Source organism: Myodes glareolus, chromosome 1 (genome assembly GCF_982192425.1).
Source record: "Myodes glareolus chromosome 1, mMyoGla1.1, whole genome shotgun sequence".
Lineage (NCBI taxonomy): Eukaryota > Metazoa > Chordata > Mammalia > Rodentia > Cricetidae > Myodes > Myodes glareolus.
Genome location: NC_142026.1, coordinates 123,944,914 through 123,960,872, shown reverse-complemented (window position 1 = coordinate 123,960,872; position 15,959 = coordinate 123,944,914). Strand labels below are relative to the sequence as shown.

The following is a 15,959-nucleotide window of genomic DNA, read 5'->3' as shown; positions in this document are numbered from 1 at the left end:
AGTTTTTGTCTGACTGGTCTCTTCTCTGCTTGTTTTGATTTTCATTTTTCTGGGTGTTTTTTGTTGCTGTTGTTTGTTTCTCATTTCTCTTTCATGTTCTTTTTTTTTTAAAAAATCAAGGGAGAGACAGATAAAACATAAAGTTGGGTGTCTAGGGAGGTTGGTAGGATCTGAGAGGAGTTGGTAGGGAGAAAACATGATCAAAATATACTATATGAGAAAATTTTAATAAAAATATCTCAGACAGAGTTTTTTATTAAGAAATTGGCACAGATTTGCTATCACATGCAGCTTTTACATATTCTCAATCTTCACTTACTGAACATATTTTCCATCCTATCTTCCTGTAGTCCCTTTCCTTTATCCTGTGTATTTCCACCCAAACTCTGCTATGTTACATTTTATTGTTATTTCTAATTGTCTTTCTTCACTTCGTGGTCAGATCTATGTGATGGTTACTCCCCGCTTAGCCCCATTCTGTCAGTCCCTTCATGACCTCATTATACACCAGGATCCCAGTGGTTTAAGATTACACTTTTGGCTTTTCTGCCTTACCTTCCCAGTTGGGATGGACCAATGGGAAGCTCTAGTAGGGACTGGAGCTGAAGAGGAGAGAGAGACTGGAATACTTCTTCAATTACTGGCACTGGCATCCCTCATGGCTCCTAAAAGGCCCTTCTCCATCAGCATCTGTCATGTCCTTCCCTTTAGCATTTGATGTGGCAGTAACCACTTCCTGTTCCTGGATCTGAGGTAATATAAGCCCCTTTCTTTATTTCTTAAACATTTCATGACATATCTAAGTAGTCTTTTTTTATTATTAAAATCATCTCTTTTGAACCATCTGGGACAAATTTTTATTCCTGCCAGAATTTTATTACACATTTGTTCTGTGGTTCTCATAGCTGTTTCCCCAACATCTAGAATAATGCTTTACACATTAAGTAATAAATCAGGAACAAAATCAAGAAGCCTTGATCACTAAGTGCTTGAGAGTTTCAAAATAAATGACAAGTTAGAAGGGTCTTAGGGAGTACAGGGAAATCTACATAGAGATGAAAAAATGCATATGTAAGGAAGTCAAATTTTCTGGAGAAGAAATCTAGATACTCACCCACATCTCTGACAGTGATAGAGAGGTACTTACGAATAGTATACCACAGACAATCGCCAAGTGATCCCATCCCATCAGCACCAGGTCACTGGGCCACCTTATGAGTTGAGTGTTGACGTACAGATGGTATATCCATCCACTGAGTAGGAACAGCCAGAGCTGCTGTGGCATGATCGTGACTAAAGAACCTTAGTCCTTTAGTCTGATTGATTGGACTAAACTGAAAAATAAAAACAATTTTAAAAAACCACATCTCTTTCTTGGAGAATTAAGTATAAAATAGAAGGAAAGTGATCTGGCTGGCAGTGGAGGCTGAACCTGAAAACAGTAGAGAAGTGAGGTAACAGGGTCTGAAGTCATGACCCTCCCTGTGAGACACAAAGGGAGTGAGTACTTCCAAGTTCAAATGTGAAGTAATTTAGCAAAGCTTCTAAACTCTTCAAGTTCCTTCTACTAAGGCCATTTCACCTCATAAAATAACAGATAAGAAGTCAGCAATGACAGTTTGAAGCCTTATCTAATTATTCTTGGCCAATAAAAAATTGAGAGTCAGATACTGGAGTAAGAATCTGAAAGATCAAAGAAGCAGGAGCGCAGTCACAAGTTGTCTTTCTCTTCAGTTTCTTTCTCTAAAAAGACCCAGATCCTCTCTCTGTCCTGCCTTACGTCCTGTCTCCTATCTGTCTACAGTCCTCCAAAAGTCTGTGATTAATTGGGGTCAGCTAGTGGCTGGTTCCGCTCTCTGACTCCAAGCAACCTTTATTTGTCAGAACACAATTGAAATATCACACAACAATAGTTGCTCCTCGAGAGGGCATTTGTCCTATTGGCAACAGCCTACAAATGCTGCAAATCACAAAATAACTCCATGCATTAAAGTTCCCAGAAGAAGCTGCACCCTCCTCTCAGCACCCAGTAATTGGAATGTTTCAGGTCAAAAGGCTAATTACATTTATCAGGGATAGCTTAGAGTCTAAGTACCATTCCTTGCCCACATCTATGTCTGACCTAAGGTCCTGTGACTAACAGATAAACTTTTTGAATGCATCAATTGAGTCCTAGTCTCCACCAACCCAAATGCTAAACATGCCACCAGATAGCATTGTGGCCTATGCGTGAGGGGTACCTGCTTTGCTTTACTGGCCCACTTAATGTATCCCCTAACGTGTTTAAAGAGTGTGCAGATGTGTGGCTTTCTTTTCGTTACTATATAAATCTCATCAAACCGTAACCACTTTAGAACATGGTATTTGGGGTGACCAAAATCTGTGTCCTTTGAATGGTCACTCATGTTTGCCTTTGAATGACCCATCTCATCTCTTTGAAGATGAGCTGTATTTTTGTGTCATCAAAAGCTCCAGGGTCTCTGGTTTCCAAGAAAATGTCTGAGCTGGAGAAATAAGCAGTTGAGAACTTGAAGACTAAGCAACACAGAGATAGAAATTACGAGGCACTGAGGGGACTCAAATCACAGCACGTACAGAGGGATTGTCTGAGTGGCAGGACAAACTACTTGGGAAAAATAAAACTTTAGATTCTAAGTCATTTTGAAGAGAATCCCTGATTATGTTCTCTTCTTCTAATCTATACAATTTGTTTCGGAAGGAACGCCCTGCCCATTTTCATGCACATATTTATCATAAACCCTTTATCTGAGGTTCTAGGTAGCACACAGTGGAAGACTGGAGATTCTGCTCCCCAGCTTGCTACTCTTTCCACCACATCAGGATAACTGAGCAAATCAAATTTTAATCTTTAGTATAGTTTATTCTTATTCCAGGAATGCTTAATGGAAGATTACAAACTTATTCTTAGTGGTTTTATCAAAAAGTTATTGATGTCTAATTTTCCTTTTCTTTTCCATTACAATTGTGATTCTTGAGCTTTCATTACAACAGTAATCTGATGGGCAAGCTCGAATCTATCCAACCTTCATCATATGTCCTATCCAAGTAATTTAACCTTTAAGTGGAAGAAGTTTTTGTTTGTTTGTTTGTTTAAGTTTGCTGGTAATAGTGAAGGACATGACAAAGATATTTGTGATTTCTTTCTACCTAAAGCTTAATTTTTTGACGTTCAATCTCTAGAACTAAGTGACAAGGAGAAAAAACAATGAAGGGAGGGAGAAGTCACGTGGTAGGGAAAGAAACCAGAAGATAAAGTGATAACACAGAGACCAAGGAAGAGGCAGGCATAAGGGTGTGGGAAGAGCGACTCGTCCTAGATGCATTCTTTTAGATGCATTCTTAAGAGGGCATTTAGTATGGGAGGAATGAAAAGGTGTCATTTATCTTGATTGTGTCCCAAAGTACTCTGCAGAATATTTTCTTGAAGACGCTTTTACAAAAAGTGAGCTCAAATTGCTTCGGAAATTGGCTGGCAAGTCCAGCAGGAAAGCAGATGTGCAGACTTTGAGAACAGCACCTGAGATGACAGAGGAGTTTATATCATTTCTTTTTTAGTCCTCACAGATTCTCAAAAATTACCTGAAAGTAATTTCTTTTTAAACTACGGAGTAATTCAAACTTATAATATGTTCTGCACTGAGGTTGGTACTCTGGGTACAGGGCAAGTCAGAAAGAAGGGCTTCTTTGTATTTCTGGAATCTGACCTACTGGAACTCATGACTTCTCCATTTTATATAAGAAATTTCAGGACCACCTTTTAAATATAGGTAAGTCTAGACAATTTGGAATTTTTTTTAACCTATGAGATATGTACTTCCATTTATTAAGGAGGTTAGCATCATCTCAGAGGAAGCTGAGTGAGACATGCCTATGTCCCAGACATGTAATAACATCAGAAAACAGAGCAGTGAACATGAGTGCCATCACTTCCAGTGACATTATTCCACTTGGGCTCATCCCCTTTCTCCTCTTTGATCCCTTCTCCTTTTATAGCCTTAGAGAAAACATAATGTAGGAATTGTATTGCATCATTAACACTCTTCAGAGGTTTCACTGCAATTTGAAATTAATTCAGAAATCTCGTTATGTCTTTCACCTGCCCTGACGACCACTGAAAGATCTGGCATATTAGCGCATGTTATTGGACCTCTGCTAAAAGAATGAAAAGAACAAAAGAGTAATATATATATGTATATATATATATATACATATATATATATATATATACACATACAGTTTAATCTTACTACAGAATATAAACTTCACAGTTCTTCTGCTATTTTTTATTGTACCTGAAACAGTCCCCTTCTCATATACTTCTAGGGGTGTTAATAAAAATGAATATACAATATGAACTTTAAAATATCAAGCTGTGGGCTGGTGAGATGGCTCTTTTGTTAAAGGCACCTGGTCCCAAGCTTATCAGCCTAATTTCAACCCTCAGACCCAACTGGAAGAATGGGAGAACCCATTCCTCCAAGTATTCTTTCCTCTGCATACACATGCCATGATATATGTTCATGTTTGCACACATGCATACACAGAAAACAAAGCAACAAAATATCATAAAAAGTAAAACCTCAGACTATATTTTTAGTTAATGGGTTGGATTTGTTACCAGGACCAAGAATGCACTTGTTTTAGCTCTGAGCTAGTCAATAAGACTATAAAACTTGTAATGTGTGTGCCTGTTCAAGGGATGCCTATGAATTTCCTTATATGTAAGAAATCTGTAAGTTTTAGGACCTTGAAGGTAAGACACAAGCTTTACGCATTTCAAAGAGAGTCAGAAATCAATCCATATGTATTGGCATAATAAAATTCTAAAATAATCATGTGCTATACATGTTCTTAATTTAAAGTTATTTCAGTTCATATACTAATAGATTAATAAATGAAAACAAATCATTTTGCTTAGTAAGTCAACTTTCTTAGAGAGTCAAGTAGGCAATCAAAAAATCATTCCTACTTTTTAAAAATTTTAACGGAGGCCATTGTGCATTCATTTGAAGTAAGACACCGGCATATTCTTTGCATATGTATCTGCCGATAAAAGTTCTAACTTCTTTTAATCATATTTACCGCAAGCCTAAATTTCTGTATTCTTGAAAAAAGGTGAGAAATTACAGATACTGCTTACATTACATAGAGAACATTCTCATTGCTCTCTTTTGACTTTTTCTTCGTCTTACACTTACACCTTTGTTGTAGTCAAAACAAGTAAGAGTGATTTTTTAAAGTTTCTCCGAAAAGAAGTATTTGAGTGGTGAGAGGCAAATTGCCTGTGGGTATAGGGATAAGTTTAGAACACAGCTAGAAATTACAGTGGGCCGGGCATGGTGGCACACACCTTTAGTCTCAGCACTCGAGAGGCAGCGGCAGACGGACTGCTGTGAGTTTGAGGCTAGCCTGGTCTGCAGGAACTAGTTCCAGGACAGTTAGAAAGAAAGGAAAAGAAAAATAAGAGAGGAAGGAAGGAAGGAAGGAAGGAAGGAAGGAAGGAAGGAAGGAAGGAAGGAAGGAAGGAAATTAAACTGGTTTAGGAAAACGGGTGGAGTATGCTCTCCTCTAGGGACCGTGACCTCACCAGCCATGGGTAGCTGGCTAGGTTTACAGTACCAGGCATGAATTCTCTACTATTGGCTGAACCTTAAATCCAACTAGACAGCTGTTGGTAACCCCAAGATAAAAGTGCTCCTATCATACCATTGAGAATATCTTAACTGGGCCAGATGTCATGCCAAGACGGACTGGGGTGAGGGGGACTTCACAAAATCTCATCTCTAGATAAAAAGCTATAGACAGACAATGGCTGTGGGGTGGGGGCAGGGAGGAAGAGTATTAATTTTCTCCAGGGCAAGCCTCATGATGCATTATCCAATCGCAAGTGACCAACTCCAAATGTATGAGCTACACTAAAGGACTCAGCAGGTTATAGAAATGTAACAATAATAATTAAAGAAGTAATAAATTTGGAAGGTGATGGAGGGAGACACGGTGGAGCTGAGGGCAGAGGGAGAGGTAGAATGATAAAAATATAGTGTACTCTTAGGAAAGTCTCAAAAAATAAATTAAAAACATTCTTTCAAATCACCCAACTTCAACTGGTGTAAACAATTCAACTATGTTCCCTTCTTACATTAGTTTATTCACTTCTAAATCAAACTACACTTCTAAATCGATTAGAAAAAAAAATGTAGCAAACTTGTCGTCAGAGTATTGTTCCTAGAAATCCACCAGAGACAATCACACAGACATAGTTTATAGTCAGTTGAAGGTCTTTATTTCAGCCAGCTGGGGCTACATTTAGGTATTCCAGTCCTAAGCAGAGCCCTGAGAGTTTAGACCAGTGTTTCTCAAGCTGTGAGTCACAGCCTCCTGGGCTCGACTGATGATTTCACAGGGGTCACTTGCGACCAGCGGGAAACACAGATGTTTACATTACAATTCATAACAGTAGCAAAATTACAGTTATGTAGTAACAAGGAAAAAGGCTATTGCCAGAGTCAACACAAAATAAGGAATATATTAAAGGGTCACAGCATTAAGGAAGTTGAGAACCCCTGATGTGGATCAAGGGTCTTTTCATTGCAAAAACCAAATCTTGGTATCTCACTCTGCAGCTGCATAAGGAGGTTTGCACAAGCAAGCAGTTTAACAGAAGCTAAGGTAAATGATTAGCTGCAGGGGATTCTACAGAAGCAAAAATAAGTTAGCCATTCTGACCTTGGGTTCCCAGAATAGAGCTTTGATGTGGGATTTCCCTCTGTATGCTGTGACTACTATTGGTTAATAAGGGAAGTTCTTTGGGCCTATAGAAGAGCTATAGGGGAACAGAGCTAGACAGGAAAAACAAAGCTGAATGCTGGGAGAAAGAAGGCAGAGGCAGAGAGAAGCCATGCATCCCCATTGGAGCCAGATGGAACTTTTGCCAGTAAGCCACAACCACGTGGTGATACATAGATTAATAGAAGTTGGTTAAATTAATATGTAAGAGTTAGTCAATAAGAAGCTAGAGCTAATGGGCCAAGCGGTGATTTAATTAATACAGTTGCTGTGTGATTATTTCGGTTCTGGGTGGCCAGGACAAACAAGCAGCTCCCTGCAACAGAGTTTGGTAATTTTCCATGGGATTTTCCAATGAGGAGATAAAATTCTAGTTACATCTTAAATGGCCCCAGAAAGAATACAAGATGGAGGAATCTCTGCTCTACCTTGCCCTGTCACACTGTAACTTGGTAATGGGCACAGAATGCCAGGATTCATGTTCCAGAAGATCTATCAGTTGTTAGAGAGGTAGTGTCAGGAAATTTTCTGTTGTTTTATAATTACAGGATTAACTAGTGATATCAAAACAAGGAGCAAAATATGAAGGAGCAAGCACAACTTAGTCTAAGAATCTACCACCATCAGTATTCAGGATGCTCACTCTGAGTCTGACACTGACTGGGCTTAACTTCTTCAGGATAGGGCTGTGACTTTACTGGAAACAGCCATGTGTCTATGAATCAAGATCCTCCATAAACCTTTCTAAAATCGTGCTGGCCTTAAAACGGGTGACTGAAGCTGTTTTGCCCAGCAAACGGAAGAAGCGTGAGGTTAAAATAAACTTGTGGAGTTCACAATCATTTACAGGGTGGTGTCAATGCAAGTTTTTCATTCAAGAACATTTAAAATGACTTTCAGGAATCCTGTCTCACTGGAGCCTCACGCCCCTGCCAGCTCAGGACTGTAGGTAAGAAAATTGCCCTAGTTTCAAAATTGAGGGAGTCAAGGACCCAGAAGATTAGCTGACTTTTCTGAGGCTTTCAATATTAGTCTGTAGCTAGAACTCAAATCAAATCAATTCAAACTCCGTTTTTCTCTGCTAGGGCATGTTGTATAATGAAGTGTCTGGATCAGGAAGCCTAAACGGGGAACATGGGGATGGGTGATGGTTTTTTTTTCTCCTTATCCTTGTTAGTACATGTTTGCTCCACTAAGCGTGCCTTTACCTCTGTGAGGCTTCCTTTCTTTTACTTAGCCAGCTGAAGGAGGGTGCCCATCATCCTCTGTCAAATGGCAACCTTATCATCTTGCCTGGCAATATCATAACTGAAGTTGAAACCTCAGAGTTAAATGTACCCATTTCATGAGTAAGAATGGTTTGTAGGAAGGAGGATGCTGTATTACTTCTAAACCAAAGTTCCATTTTGTGAGAACAGAAGGTAGAAAATTATGGAGATTTGAGGAGGGAGAAAAGAATATTGGAGCCTTTGTACAAAAATCTCATGATAATATTTTACACTATGAAGATTATTTCTACCTGATGTGTTGGCACATGCCTTTGATCTCAGCACCAGAGCAACAGAGGGAAATGGATCAGACTGGTCCACCCAGCAAGTTTCAGGTAAGCCAGGGCTACACAGCACGAACCTGTGCCAATAAAAACTAAACAAACAAACAAATACTTAAATATTCCCACATGATTAATTGTTATTTACTTACTGTGTCTGAGTTTTTATAAATTTAAATTCATTTTTTATCATTTTCCCTAATTTCTTAATGTTTATGTCTCTCTGTGTCAAATAAAACTTTCTAGTTGAACTGAAATATTGAGTTATATTGGAAGAATATTTAAAATAAAAGTTTTTAAATTTATCCCCATGCAGGTTTGCTAAGTCTTATCAACTTTCTGAATTAAATAACTTTATATGCCTTGCTCCTACTTAAGAAGTACATCAGATACATAGAAATAGAGGCAAGAACTTAGGATGGCATATGCAGAAACATAGCTGGGTCTTCTAACTACGCCTTCAGGCCACACTTAGATCTGCTTTTGTAAATCACATGGAACCTCACCCCACCCACTTGTTCACTCAGCATCTATGCTGGGGCACATCAGAGGCCAAACTACCCGCAGGCCCTACGCTCTTCCTATCTCTTCCCTTCAGGAAAAGCTTGCTGAAAAAGAGGGAAATGGTGTGGGAGAATTGTCTGTATTCTGTCAATCATATTTTAATAAAATGCTGATTGGCCAGGCAGGCAGTATAGGCAGGAAAGCCAGACAGGAAGTAGGGGTGGAGCAAAGAGACTGGGAATATTCTGGAAGCAGAACCTCCCTTGCCACTCCTGCACAGACCACCGAAGAGGCAGCATGTAACTTGCCCAGCTGAGAAAGGTACGGAGCCATTATGTCTAACATAGATGAGAATAATGGGTTAATATAAGTTATAAGAGTTAACAAGAAGCCTGACCTAATGAGCCAATCAGCTTTATAACTTATAGAGATCTCTGTGTGGTTGATTTTCCTTGGGGTATGCCAGCTCTGGGGTACCGGGCGGGAAGGAAACCCCAACAAGCCGGCCCCATCATGTTACAGATGGCGCCCACGTGGATAACTGAATCCACAGAAAGCTTGAGAAAGTTTGGGAAAGAATAGAATAAAGCATGTTTTCTTGGTGGCAGCAATTTCTCGGGTCTGCTCTGCTTGCTAGAGGCAAGCAAGCGCTCTCATCTAAGAGAGGCTTCCTGACTCAGCTTTAGCTGCAAAACCTTGCAGCTCATTAAGAGGTCCTGCCACGAAACACTTAAACGGTGTTGTTGAAAAGCTGAACGCATGCTTTTTTGTTTTCAGGCATAGAAGGAAAAAAGCTGCGCTGTTTTAAAATGCTGGCTTTCTGGGCTGTCCTGTCAGGGCAATCTCTGACTCTTTCAGGCAGGCAGTCCGACTGAATGTGGTCTGTGAGCACAATGCTGCGGCTTGCTTGCTAGCAAAGACCTTGAAACGCCATAGAGTTGTGGCAGTGAACACAGCTCTGGCTGGTATCTCAGCCACGGGGCTGGAAAGCTAAGGAATGGGCTAATTCCAGCCATAAAAGCCACAGTTTTAGTCCTCTCCTTAAAGGCTCATGTGGTCAAAAAAAAGAGCGATATACAGTAAAGAGAGATTCAAAGAGTAAGAAAACCTCTAAATGGTTTACTTTCTGTTAAAAATATATACAGGCTAAAGGTTAAAGTTCTCAAAGTAGAAAAAAGAAAGAAAGAAAAAAAGAAAGAGAGAGAGAGAAAGAACGAGTAGCCTGGGAGGCAGAGAGAGACGGATCTCTGGGAGTTCAAAGATAGCCTGGTCTACAGAGGGAGTTCCAGGACAAAGATATACAGAGAACCTGTCTCAAAAAGCCAAAAGTTAAAAGTAAAAATAAAAGAAATAGAGGTTAAAATAAAGCCACATAAAGATGGAAAATATGCAGAGAATCTTGATACTGTTTGCTATTATGCTCTCTTTAAATTATTTAAATGCCGAGGAAGGAGCAACAGCTGCTAAAAGATACTTGCTTATAAATGCTGCAGAATCAATCCAAGAAAGGTATTTTGAAAATACCTTGGCTTCAAAATTAAAGTCAAAAGGTATGTTACTTTGGAGAAGAGATTTTGCTTTTGTTTCTACAGAAAACGAGAATCTCTGGATTTATTCAGAATTAAGAAAAATCATCTTTGACCAAGGGAGACCACCTGAGCAATCTCCGGTAGGAACAGATGGCCCAGATGTCTGAGTTCTTCATCCAAAATAGGTTCAAGACTGCTGCCTGAGATGATCAAGACTCACAGGATCCTTCAGTCAGGACTTGATCATAACTGTAAATTTTCTTTAGGTCCCCATAAGATTATCAGCGCCCCCAACCAGCAGGAAGTAGCCTAAAATACTACGCCCACATTCCCCCAAAAATGGACTATGGATATTTTCCTTTGTTTTTTTTTTTTAAAAAGAGGGGGGAGTGGTGCGGGAGAATTGTCTGTATTCTGTCAATCATGTTTTAAATAAACGCTGATTGGCCAGCCAGGAGGTGTAGGCGGAAAAACCAGATAGGAAGTGGAAATGATCCAAGGAGAACAGGAGAATTCTGGGGAGGAGGAAGTTGATTCCTCCCACTCCTGCCCAGATCACCGAAGCAGCAGAATGTGAGCTGCCCCACTGAAAAAGGTGCTGAGCCACATGGCTAACATAGATTAGAAATGGGTTAATCAAGATGTGAGAGTTAGCCAGTAACTAACTCTGTAGAGATAATGGACCAGGCAGTATTTAAATGAATACAACTTATGTGTTATTATTTCTGGGGCTAAGCTAGCCATGCGGGAGCCGGGCGGGATGAAAAGCAGGCCTGCCCGCAGCCTCCTTACAACATTGCTGAATCCTATATTGGTGAAAATCAGCAACATTTTAATCTCATTTTCTGCCTCAGCCTGTTTATCCTTGCTATCAAAATACTGATTGGTCTGTCTGTCAATATTATGAGCAGTATTCCCAGTACCAGTGCTTTTGATTATTATCTGGATCAATCTGCTTAGGTACAAATACTTAATTAGCTCAACATTTTTCAGTGGAGCCTAGCATTGAATAATATCCTGAACAATAGGTTTTTTAATCAATCATGGATTTCTACAAAAACTAAACATAGCAGCTTAAGTAAGTACTATTTGAAATTTGTGAGTACTTCTGCTGATCTGATCACCTATCAGTAGGTCTCAGATGGCTTCCTCTGTGAGTACATGTGCAAGTATGTGTGCATGTATATGTATGGCTGTGTGTGTGGTCAGTCATCAGTCTGTCTCGCCACAGTGCCCTGAGGAAGGACCACTCAGTTCTGTGTGTCTCCCGTATTCATGGAGTGGGTTAGATAGTCAGAGTAGCTAGTTTTCATGGTGATGCTAGGCATCCAAGAGGGAAAGCCTAGGCCCTACCTTGCCAGTTTTGTCACAGTCAAATTGAGACTCAAGGTCCTGCTTTTGTTATGGCCTTTCAGGTGCTGAGGGGCACTGTAGAACAAATCTGTTATTATAGTAGACAAATAACTACTGCTTGTGTGATTCAGCTACACGAGTAAGGTTTCTGTGACATATTGCCAAATATTTTTCTGCTTATATTATATTGATTACCTTTCTTGCTAATACATATAAATAAAGTACATTTTGAAAACATATCTGTTAACATGGTTTTGTTAAAGCATATTTAACTACTGGACTAGAGAGGCAACTCAGTGGTTAAGACCACTTGCTGCTCTTGCAGAGGATCCAGGTTTGATCCTCAGTACCCTTGTGTTGGCTGACACAGTTCTGGGGAGATCTAATGTCCTCTTCTGGCTTCTACAGGGCACCAGGAACGTGGGCAGTGTGAACGCATGTTTGCATGAATGATACTCATACACGTAAAAGAAGGTTTTATCATCTTGTCCACAGTCTATAAATATTTAAATTACCAGTGAATTGTTTTAAGAATCAGGCGCAGTGGTGTGTGCCTGTAATCCTAGCATTTGGGAGGTGTGGGTAGATGAATAACTCAGGGCCATCCTTGGCTACACAGCAATGGTATAGCCTCAGTTGTGTGAGGCCCTATTTCCAAAATGAAACACACACACACACACACACACACACACAAAGAACAGAAACAAAAGAATTTTACATAAGGTTTTCAAAATAACAGATACTCTTTGTAGTATTTTATTTAATTTATTAGTTCTATGTATTTATATTTTCTAATTTTTGAAATTTCTTTTAATAATTCATATTTACGTAGGGAACTGTAAACTTATCTAAGTGCTTCAAATTTGTGTTTTCAAAGTATTGATTCTTCAACATATTTAAATTTGTCTTTAAATGTTTATCTTTCATGTTTTAGGTGTGTTTATACTGTTTTCATTTTTATCTCTTGATGTTTACATAGTAGTTTGTTTATAACTCATTTGTCACTCATCCTTAAGCAATTTATATATATGTGTATATATATATACACAAATATATATATATATATATATTCACCAGCTCCAATTTAAATTTGCTAATTCATTAGTTTACTTTTTTTGATTGATGATTGATTGTTTTATGTGAATGGGTGTTTTTGTGCCACATACAATCTTGATGCCTGTGGAGGTCAGAAGGGGATATTGGTTCTCCGGACTTACAGATGGTTTTGAGCAATTATGTGGGTGCTGGGAATTGAACCCAGGTCCTCTGGAAGAGCAGTCAAGGCTAATAAGTATTGAACCATCTCTCCAGCCCCTGTTATGGTTGCTCAACTTACTTCTTTAAATTGCAGATTTTCTGTGGAAGATTTTACATTTCTGAAAGGAATTTGTTTGGTTTCATTAATTTTTTGAACATTTGGGTATTTATTACTATTTTCCTTAATACTCAACTTATGGTGAATCTTATAAGAGATCTATAGGCATTTCATGGTAAATTCTTTACTTTCATGTCTAGTTAGAGAGCATATATTGTTATATGTGTCTTATATATGTATGTTTTGCTACCTATGTCATTGCTATAAAATAGATATTAGCCTGTATTAGTATTTTATATTATTCTGTTACTCAACATGACCCTTCAATTCCTTTTATCCAAAGCCCTGACATGCTGTTATCAAAGATTTCTAGGTTATAATCCTCCAGGTTTGGTTGAGTCTTAAATACAGACTTACTATTACAGCAAACATGCTCGCTGCAGAGCCCCAAACACACAGATCAGTTCTGACGTTTGGATTTATGTCCTCAGTTCAACAGATCACATCCTTCTTCCTGTCTCTGGTCTCCAGTACACTGTTAGGGTTAGACATATGATGATGTGTAGACATTCTGTGTGCTCTTTTAATTTTGTTGAATATTTATTTGGGTTGTGACCATTTCCTATCTTAGTTAGTCATGGTATTTTCCCTGTTTTGCACTGTGCGTTTTTTTTTTAAAAATATTTTCTCCATGTTTAGGGCTTTTAAAGAGATTTCCCATTTGATAGATGTTTTTGAAAACCTTTTTCTCTCATTCTGCAGTTTCTCCTGTTCCTTAGACCGTGATCTTTTACTCATTTCTTTGCAAAATCTTTATTTCTGCTTATTTTCTCTAGTGCAAATCCCTTACTGACTAGCAAGAGCTCTGGATTGGCCTTCACCCTTTCCTTACCGCTGGCACCAATTCCTTTCACCGTTGTAGACAGTGTCCTGCAGTCTCCGTACACTCTGCTCTTTTCCATTTCACTTCAACAATAGAACCTCATATAAATTTGACCTCCTCCCTGCTCCAAACAGCACTTGTTACTCCTTGGTCTGCTGTTTTTCAAGAAAATCACTTCAACCCTCTTTCCAATGTACCTAGGTGCTTCCCCTCCGTCTCACACTGGATGTGCCACTCCGGGTTTCTCAAACCACTTGAGAATGGCAGAAAGAAAACCTAATCCCTTTGTCATTTTGGTAATTCCAAAAATCCTGAGAACAGCATCCAGTTTGAAAAGTTAGAGATTCTTTCTTGGCCACCAAGAAGATGCCGCTGTGGAATATCACCTTCCTTGGGTAATGTCCGAGTGCGTTTGGGCTTAGTGGATGATGGCAAACTTTCTGCTTCAGAGATGTTTCGGTGTCTTCCCCACAGACAGCTGCCCTTGGTGCTCTTGATCTGATGCCCTGGGAGCAGCAGGAACCCAGTCAGTCACTCTCCCATCTTTACAGCCAGACTTCCCTCTTAGTACATGTTTGAAAATGCAACGCATTACAACACGGGGCTCTTTTCCTATCAGTAAATAAAGTGTGGAGACTTGAAATAAGAGATTGAGTGTGGACACAGGTAACCCTGCAGCTCTAGACTGCTGTGTGCTGCTTTCTTTCCATGGACATTGAGTGAGGATGAGATGAGATTCCCCAAGCTATCTGTCCTTGGTGTGGGTTCAGGGAAAACATAATTTTGAGCTATATAAACCTTCCTCAGACAAAACACTCATTGCCCCTTTTCTTTTCCAGGTTTCCCAGTTTATACGGGTACAGGCATCGCTCCATGCCCTTCTCGTCTTGCAATTTACATATGGACACCAATAGCCTAAAGGGAACAGATGAGAGAAGAGGCCACTACAAATGCAAACACCAGGCCCTGCTTAACTGAATACTGGTTAAATGGTACAGTGATTTGTTATTTTTTTCCTAGAAGATGGGCCTGAGTTTTTCTGGGAATGCTGGAGAACAGTACGATCCTTTTATAGCATTTGTTGCAGATCTACCCTCTCGGCGCCTGTTAAATATATGTGATTAAGACTAATGGATCAAGTATTCTATGGATTTTTTCTGCATTTTCTAGCTGCAGTTGGTGTTTCTGTGTGGCACAGTGAGCCTGATGACTCAATAGGCTCAGGGAAGGAAATAGAACATTTCCGGTATTAACTCAGCCTGAGGTTACTTGTCAGGATGTTGTTTACCTTCCCTGTCCAGGGAGGTGACTATGTTTCTCTTTTTTCTGTCTTGACACCAATAAGAAGCAGTTTTGTTCTCGCTTCTACTTGGGGTGATTGATTTTTAAAGCAACAGATGGATTCATGAAAACCTGAGTGCCCAAATGCTTCTACTGGGAACTGCCTGGGCACAAGTTTTTACTTCAAAGCTTGTTTCAGTGTTAATCTTGATTGGCATTTGGAAAGAAATGGGAAAGCAGCATTCACAACCCAAACAAATTAAGATGAAGCATGTTGAATATATAGCATCTCTCTGACTCTGCCTCCTTTCTCCCAGCATTCAGTTTAGTTTTCCCAGCCTACCTCTATTCCTTGTACAGGCCCAAGACTGTTTCTTTATTAATCAATGGTATTGACAGCATATAGAGGAAAATCCCACATCACCTCTCCTTTTCTGTTAAAATTTAAAAAATGACTTTATCTTTAACATAGTAAAATTACTTATAACAAAACAGGTATCATACAAGAATTACAGTTACAATATTTATATCTACTTTCTCTCTATTCTCCAACTCCATCAAAGACTTCAGAAGGATACAATATTACCAAGTAAACAGGAAGTGCATTGTAAGTAACTTCCAAAATTCTAGAATTGACAGAGATACCTTGCTGTCTGGATAATCACCCAAAGTTCTAATGTAACCGTTGGGGCATCCATCTTCAGCCTATAGGCCTGTAGTATCTGGAACACTTTTCCA

The 15,959-nt window shown here is 39.3% G+C and overlaps 1 long non-coding RNA gene across 1 annotated transcript in view; it reads left to right on the top strand.

Annotated features, from left to right (window-relative positions):
• The window catches only part of LOC125394634 (uncharacterized), a 155,335-nt gene extending 140,264 nt beyond the window's left edge, over positions 1 to 15,071 (top strand). Inside the window, exon 3 of the long non-coding RNA XR_007230275.3 lies at positions 14,780 to 15,071. This is a non-coding gene — a long non-coding RNA (uncharacterized LOC125394634). The remainder of the gene's footprint in view (positions 1 to 14,779) is intronic.
• The last annotated feature ends 888 nt before the right edge of the window (positions 15,072 to 15,959 follow it).